The sequence below is a fragment of the Glossina fuscipes genome, unplaced genomic scaffold (genome assembly GCF_014805625.2).
Source record: "Glossina fuscipes isolate IAEA_lab_2018 unplaced genomic scaffold, Yale_Gfus_2 147, whole genome shotgun sequence".
NCBI lineage: Eukaryota > Metazoa > Arthropoda > Insecta > Diptera > Glossinidae > Glossina > Glossina fuscipes.
In genome coordinates this window covers 347062-355730 of record NW_023998490.1, presented here as the reverse complement: position 1 = coordinate 355730, position 8669 = coordinate 347062, and the positions used below count along the sequence as shown (strand labels likewise).

At 36.9% G+C, this 8669-nt stretch overlaps 1 long non-coding RNA gene across 3 annotated transcripts; it reads left to right on the top strand.

Annotated features, from left to right (window-relative positions):
• The first annotated feature begins 523 nt into the window (after nt 1-523).
• Nucleotides 524-5691, top strand: LOC119641175. Of its 3 annotated transcripts, none has more exons than XR_005247802.1 (6): nt 524-2617; nt 2674-3057; nt 3147-3969; nt 4036-4106; nt 4163-4587; nt 5552-5691. It is a non-coding gene; the product is annotated as an uncharacterized LOC119641175 (long non-coding RNA). The 3 variants fall into 3 exon arrangements; XR_005247803.1 differs by having other exon boundaries at nt 524-2763; nt 2831-3057; XR_005247801.1 differs by having other exon boundaries at nt 524-3057.
• The last annotated feature ends 2978 nt before the right edge of the window (nt 5692-8669 follow it).

The following is an 8669-nucleotide window of genomic DNA, read 5'->3' as shown; positions in this document are numbered from 1 at the left end:
TCTGTAGCTAGTTACTACCTAGGAACTTTCTGAATGGATTTAAGTACGTTGAAGGTAGTAATCTAGCGAGTGCATGGTAGATCGCGCCTGCCATGTCAGTGCAATACCCGAGACCTATATATCTCGAAGAAAAGTAGTTCTTGGTGTTGTACCAGGATGTATGATGAATCCGAAATACAAGTGCGGTTGTTTTACAACCGCCCAAAGTATGCCAAAGGCTTTGCAAAATAAACTGGGAGCCACGGGGGTCAGGAGGCTCGCCTCACAAAGCCACGTATGCCTGCGGGTGTATGATGGACTTTGTTCATAAAGTCGTAACGAAATAAAAATTTTTTTTTTTTTTCAAGAGTAGAATTAATAATACAAAAAGGGATTGACGGATGGCTTTCCCTTTGGCCTATTAATAAAAATCCTCTTGAGAATTAATTAATACATGCAAATATTAAAAAAGGGATTTGACGGAAGGCTTTTTCCTCTTTTGCCTATATACTTTTTAAACATATGTCACGGATGCCTGCGGGTAATGGTGGTAATTGATCAACGGCGCCGTGGAAACCTTATGGCGGAAGCGAGCGCAAATTTTTTACCCTTTTGAGCGAATATTGTCGATCAATTTGTGAGTCCTGACTGCTTAGGTGCGGCCCTTCGGGGAGTACTCGTGGTGGTTGTGGTTGGCAGTTCCTAGCCAAAGTGGAACAGTCGAGCGCAGCTAGGCGTCACACTTACCAGAGTGACGGTTCATACGGCCATACACGGTGAACCATCTGCGCAGCTCGGGGTAAGAAAGGCTCCCTTATTAGGGGATTGTCTCTCCCCCCGGGGGGTGATCACTCAACTCAATTGAGTGCCTATGGTTGTAGGCAACCCGTCTGATTACGGCATCAAGCTAGGTGCAGACGTTAAACACACAGAGCAATCTATCAATTATTGACCATTTCATGATTGAATAAAAATGTAACTCTACAAAAAAGAAACAGAATAATGAGTATAATTTATTAAAGTTCCAGCAATAAGTAAAGTAAGTAAGCAATAAGACAATTGTAAATAGGATGTGTTTACAAAAACCCTGCGAATTCCAATTGGAAACTAAGAAATCATTAACAAATAGAAAAGTTATATATGGCTATGGCCGAATTTTGCTTACATATATTTTCATAAAAAATTGAATGGGGTAGAATTTATTTTTCACACGGCGTGTGGTACGTCTTCATCTATACCGATTGTACATGCAACCCGGGTCTCAGATAAAGACTCTATATGTATATGAAATTTGAATGAGAAGAAATAGAATTCACTTTAAAGAGCAGCACTGTACGTAGTCCTGACAAAGCTATCGGTAATTCTTCATTCTTATTTAATGATTTCTCTCTGACTAAAATTGCTGTTTTCTGTTGTCTGTGGATTGACTTTATCTTGACGGTGATACAAGGTAAGAGAATGTGATTGTATGTGGTATGCCGAAACATGAAATATAATTCTTAACTAAAGGTTTTGCGATAACAGTTGCGAATATTTCTGATAGTGCGTATTCTTCGTACCATCGTGTAAAGCTATCGAGTATGGTAATTGTCTAAGAGTTACCATCGGATAGGGAAAGTGGGCCGACAATGTCTACATGTATACGTTGAAATTTGGCCTTCGCGTAGATGCATTGCCTTGACCATGAATTAATTTCCCGTTCCACTTCCGGCTGAAAGCATTTGTCCGTTATTAGATTCTGCGTCGCCCTCGATTCCGAAGCATTTTATCGAATACGGTTTTTATAAGATTTGCCTTGGTATTTTCCGGGACACTTCGCACCATATTCCATACTTTATCGATGGTACCTTTCTTTGATTCAAGTGGAATTTTTTTCTTATTGATTGTGTCAATTCTGGGCCACGTTTTTACTCTTGGTGTAAGCCGTAAAATCTCAATTATACGTCACTCAGATTATCAACTCGGAAAGCTTTAGCCGAAGTGTTCGCCAATTCAATTTACCTTTGACATATTGACAATAGTGGATTTTAAGATGTATTCGACATGCCTCGTCGTTCTCGGACTGCAGCCGTTGTTTGAACTTAACGCATTGATGAATGATTTATGGTCAGTGAATATCGTAAGTTCCCTTCCTTCCGCAAAATGTCTGAAATGTGTTATTGTCACGTTACATTGCATGCAATTCTCGATCGAATGTGTATTAGTCGGGTGGACTTAAATTGAGAACAACTGCAAACCAAACTCCGATTTACGCTGGACAACTGTTGATGTCTGTCCGTTTTTGTCCATTGTGTGTCGGTGTATGCGCTTTTTATTATTATTACCCAGGCTTATAGATGGTTTTTTTACTTAATTATGTTACTATGTTTAGTCAGTACACGCTTTGATCAGTTTCAGAAAGGCTGCAACTTTGCTTCAACTTTTGTTAGTTTTCTAAAGGATTAAACGTTTCCATTTCACGTAAATTTCGTTTTAAGGTGTGCCAATTTGCCAACCTTATCAACGACCAAGGTCTTCATCATGCAGTCGCAATGATCAAACAACAGAAACCAAAACATGAATCTCAGCCTCTCCTGGTTCAGAATATCCTTTCCTAAATGCAAAAAATCGCATTCCGCATACATTTATGGTGCATATGGTATGCCGACAATATGCTAGTAGTCTAAAAGATTGTTGAAAGTTTTATTTAAGCAGGGTCTACAGGGTCGCGATTGTCAATATAATGCAAATAAGAAGTGTATGGATAATGTCCCCCAGGACTGTTCGGGTGAACAGCAACTAATTGTAAGTGATTTTATAGAATCTAGCAGGCATGGGTTACCCAAACATCGTAACAATCTCTTTTCTGAAGAGTTTGACATGAAGGATTTTGATGAAAATACCACATCTGGCCTACGTTTTAATTCTAATAAAAGTGCTTGCAAACGGGCACTTAACCAACTGCAAGAGTCTGACAACTTGTACAAAAACTGAGAACACGCCAATGAAAACAAGCAACGGTCGCTTAAGTGGAGACCATGAACAAAATGTACAGAAAGGTGAAATTCATTCCGCTGAGCAACCGAATAAACAAGACAGGTAAATTAATATTTAGTAATAACATACCTTTAATATAACGTTATGCATGATCACCTCCGCAATAATTCGTTCATATTGTTTAAAAACAGTTCATTGAAAACAACCTCTGCAGTGGTAGTGATTATAACTGCTCATCGACTGAGTCACATAAAACTGCCTATATGTTAAGGTCATCATCGAACTTTATAAACAGTTTTTATGCCAAGTATATATCATGAACATTTAGACAACGAAGAGAGAAAAGACTAAGCAAAATTGCAAAGTTTGTAACAAAAGTCAATTGAAAGGCGATTAGAGGCCAGCACAAGGCACTGGCGGAAAGAATAAGCACAGAACTTAACCGTGCAGTGTCCGCTGAAAAGTTGAAAGGGACTTTGCGAGACGTTAGGCAGTGTCTGCAACGAATTGAAGAAGGGTCGTCTCTTCGTACGCATTATTGCGCATACCTATGTATGCGCAACAACTAGGATATATGCGGGCCGCGGTGACGATTGCAAAAAAAAATCTACCGTCACAGGAGGCTAACGACAATGATAAGTTCCGAGATGGGGGGATTCTGTGGGTTCGTGGAAGGGGTGGTGGTGGACGAAGCTAAACACTCTATGAATGAGATATTAGCAGGTCCGAGTACGGTAAAAAACGACTAATACGCCAAGAGTCGAGAGATTCGCTCTCCTCTATCCTGTTGTGCTATTTTATCCTTATTTCTTTTTAATTTTACATAAAAAGTTATGCCGTTTAATGCCGCCCCCAATTAAATGCCGCCCATTACAGCATCATTGCTTCCTCGTCCTAAGGTAACTATAATGTTACATAGACATATTTATAAATTGCTTATTATTAGATTAAAAATCAAATCCAACTCGTTCCGCTCATCCCCTCCTATCGATGAAGATTCGCTGCATGTCAAAGGTAACTTTGCACTTATCTTTGCTTATTATTATTATAATTTTTTCATTTCTTTTCATTTTATTTAAGATTAGAAAACAAGCATACCCCTCCAGGTGTCGCTTCAGCGGAATGCGATACTTCTATAGGCTAAATGATAAGTTCGTGGTCATCTTTATATACAAAATTCAGCAACCATAATATTTTTCTTTTGCAGATGTCAACACACCAGCAGTGATTTTAAGTTCAGTTTATCATGGTGAAGGGTTAAAGGGGAGCCAGCCATTCAAAACAATTGACAACGCGCTTATCACGGTACCTCAAAGGTGGTGTGGAAAAACCGTGCCAGGTAATATAGCCTTTGCGACCGACGCTATGATTTTCACAATTAAGTGTGCATCCATTCACTTATTAATCCAAGTTACCTTTTTGAAGAATAGCACCAAATATACAAATTTGATTCACAGCAATTTTCGAGATATATTATAGCCCCACGACGTGCAACAAATATACAATTCAATTCACAGTGTACGCATTAAACGATATCATTTTTTTTTTCTTTTCGATATACCTTAAGTTTGGTTGGCATGCAAAAAGCTGCGTCCTATACACGTCTTTCGACTCAGGGCACTCTTCGCTCAGGTGAGTAGCTTTATCCCTAAAATATTAGGGACACTGGAACGACTGTTTATAAGAGCTATGTCTTTGAAAAATTGCAACGAAGTTAAACGGATAATTGAAGTGAGTATTTGAGTTTTAAAACATATTCAAGTCAGGTATAATATGGAGAAGCATAGATTAACAAACATGTCTTACGAAATATAAATAAATAAATATAACAAATTGTTTAAGAATTCATAAAGAAGCTATAAAATAATTGAAATAAATAAAGTTATCTCCGTTCCGTTACGTTAGATCATTTCGTCCCATTAATCCACTATCTTCCCTTTTCATTAGTCCATAGTGGTTTTATTATTATCCATTAATGGATAAGTCTTACGTAGATGATAATGCATTCATTATCTTAGGGCAAATGAGTATCATCAAGAAATTATTAAAATTGCATTAAAAACGAAATTGTTATTACTATGTTCACATTTAATTACTTGATATCCTATTACAGAACCTTGAGGCCATTTGCGTTCCGAAGTTCTACGAAAATGAAAAAAACTCGTTGAAGATCTATGAGAATGAAAAAGCTCATTGAATATGCGATGTGATATCGCATCTCTTGGGTAACAAGACAATATTAAGTACGTCGAAACGGTCAAAAGGTCAGAGGTTACAAAATGAAAAACGCACTTGTAATTGAAAAACTAGCTGCTTCGGCAGTAATGTGGGAGTTTCTAGCTTTAATCCATAGACATTCTGCAGGTGGTTATGCTAAAGATATACACGCTGTAACGACCGAGTATATAGGTGTAGGGGGTTTCTATCGGCTTGCTTTTTCCTTTGCTTTCCATAAGAGACCAATACTCTATGCATTAAAGGAATTTCATTAATATTTATCTCTCTCTCTCTATCTCTCTCTTCATAGCTCTATGTATATTATAGAATATAATTATGAAGAGAGAAAGAATAATACAAAGTCCATCCGTTGTTACAGGAAAAGCGTGGATTTTTGCGAGAGCAGATGGTATTCTCATACGTTGCTACACATGCTGATAAAGATATCGACAAAAATAAGAGACAACACAGGACAAGCCAATGCAGAAAAGACAAATCAAGCCAGCAAGTAGTCGTTAAACAGAGTGATCGTAAAGTAGAAGCACCGTAAAGTAAGCATATCTCGAGGAAGATGCGAAAGGTTCATTAAAAGAACGCGAATATGAATTAAAACTAAATGGAAAAAAAGAGGGTAATTTAAAACCAAGAAACTCAAATTGATGATAAAATAACCTGAAAAGCAAATAAATTTATTGCGATTATTGTTTTATGCAAAAGAACAAAAATAAAAATAAATTTAAAAGAAAATCGAGTTATTGTGATTATTATTGTAAATAAGTACTATTTTGTCTTTGAATACGCAATTATGCATAAGAACAAAAATGATTTAAAAAAATGGAAACTCAAAATATATATAGCATTATTTGTTGAAACCAAACAATAAAAACTTACTTCTTCATGGAAAGTGTTTCGAAGGCCAATGTAATGGGAGAGTTGCAACGTTTGGTGAAAGAAAAAAAATGACGTGAAAATATGGCTACTTTATTTATTACAAGTTTCATTAAATTACGTTATGCTTAAGAAATAAATATAAGTGAAAAAAAATGGCCTCGTGAAGATCGTGTGTGTGTTTGTGTGTGTGTGTGTGTGTGTGTGTGTAACAAACGGTGACTTCACCGACCGACAGATTCAAAAGCACCGAATAACGGACAAGGGAACAATACAGACAATGGAACCGTTAGTTGACAGTGCTCTTGATAGTTTTAAATTAAATTTTTTTTTAGCTCTGCACTCGCTACAATGTGCCAAAACCCTTATGAAGGCAGATGAACAGATGAAACTTACCGGATGGACTGATCACGTGCTCTGGGCGTTTTATACCCTTCCCTATGTATGGTCGAAACACGATGTTATAGGAGGGATCTCAAAGTGAGTTAGATGACCTCCAGATCTACCTTGCTCCAAAAAAAAGTAAACCATTTAACGCATGTTTAGTAAACAAACATGGAGGTATATACACTTTATGTACGTTAACTAGCGTTAATAAATACCAAAAGGGAAAATCAAAAAACTCAAGGGTGTCCAGCAGACCGTCCCAAGGAATTTATTATTAAAATTAAAATAACTTTGGCGTTTTTGGCTATGGTATGTAGTTTTATGTATTTCGATAAAATTTGGCAAGAGTATATGTAAACTTATGATGTTGTTTCCGGAGATTCACTGAGGAGTTTACTATATCATCGGCTTATGGCAATTACGTTATACTGTATTTACTTTGGGAGTTTATAGAGAACAACGAAGTAAGGGGAAGGAAAAACCAACATGTGATGGCGGGCAACCACGATTGTATACAACTGGAGCTAGGAACGTGATTCGCGCGTAACCGAAGTGCTATTCCGCACTTCTCGAGTAAATTATTACGGTTGATCTGAAATTTATACGTTTCTGAAAGAACTATCGTTGTTTGCCCTCTGCTTTTATAGCAATTGGCTGCCACACCATTATATTAACAAACAGCTTTCAGCACCATGTGTGTTTGCTCACATGATTAAAGAGTAATATATCACTTATGTACTAATGCTTAAAGAGTAACTTAGCTGAGTGGGGAGTAGCAGGAGAATACATCGGAGAGTAACTTAACAATATGGTGAAAATGAAAGCACTTTCTCTAGCTTTGAGTATAATTCAGAGATTAGTCTATAAGTGTGATAAAATGTATAGCTTATGGAAATAAGGACGCTTATTTTTGTTAGACTGAGTTCTGAAAGAAACTTGAAGCTTGTATTTTCAAGTCGAAGAATACTACGTAAATATAAAATGATGCAAGTGAAAGTATCGTGAAGGAAGTTAATTTTCCTTCGTTGGAAAAATTTATGTTTAACAGAATAGTGCCGGGCTAGCCTCAACGACTATTCCAGGTGTCCTTACCTTGATGAAATTTCCATTTATGAAAAGGGAACCCTAATCTCAGTTGACGTTATAACTCAACTTCTGTTTATTAATTCACTTACGTTATTAAAGAGCCTAACAGCTAAACATTAACCTTAGAATACCTATACTTAACGTAAATCAATAATCAATCGTTAATTGTCCACAGACGGAACGGACGTGTTTCTAGCCAAAACACCTCGGATTCAGCCCCTATATTGTGAAATCCCAACCGACGATAACGAATTTTTTTTTACTTACCTTTTCATATCTCGACGGCGGTTCAGTGAAGAAGACCGAAGTCGAAAACTCTCTTCCTATCGTTGGATTGGCTTTGCCAATCGTTAATTTAGCCACAATACTGTACTGTATTTCCACCACTCTACGTACGCCGGTACAGTATTGACCAATATAGGCGAGTATAAGCCTGCACCTTTAATTTATGTTAACTTACATATACCTATAATTACAGCATACTTATACTTATAACAAAACCATACTACTATACGACCAGAAAAGTATACTGTACGACCAGAAAGTATACTGTACGACGAGAAAAGTATACTGTACGACCAGAAAGTATACTGTACGACGAGAAAAGTATACTGTACTACCAGAAAGTATACTGTACGACCAGAAAAGTATACTGTACGACCAGAAAGTATGTAAGGCTACCCACATTTTTGTAAAATAAACACAGTTAATAATTTACGGGTTTACATAGCCTAGCGAAGTATTTTTAATGGCAATGCTTGGCAATGTTATAAGGATAGAATTTCATTTACTTTCCCATATTTCTAAAAATCTCTTCGGTCTTGGAAAAATTCAAAGAAAACGACATGTTGATGTTTTGTAATACAGGGTGTATATCGCAGATTTTTGTGCGGGTACTATAGAATCGTTCCTAGAATAGAATATACAAGTTCTTATTGTGACGGTTTGTGAGTAACGAGCAAAACACACAATTTGTTCGCTTTAAAAACAGAAGTGCCTTTAGCTTACGTAACGCAGTGGGCGATTTCGTCGATTGTCAACTCTCATAGAGAATACATATCATATACGATCTCTGAAATCTTTTTCCGGGTATTGTTTTAACAAAATGGATATACTCCCATTTTTTGGCTGTAGCT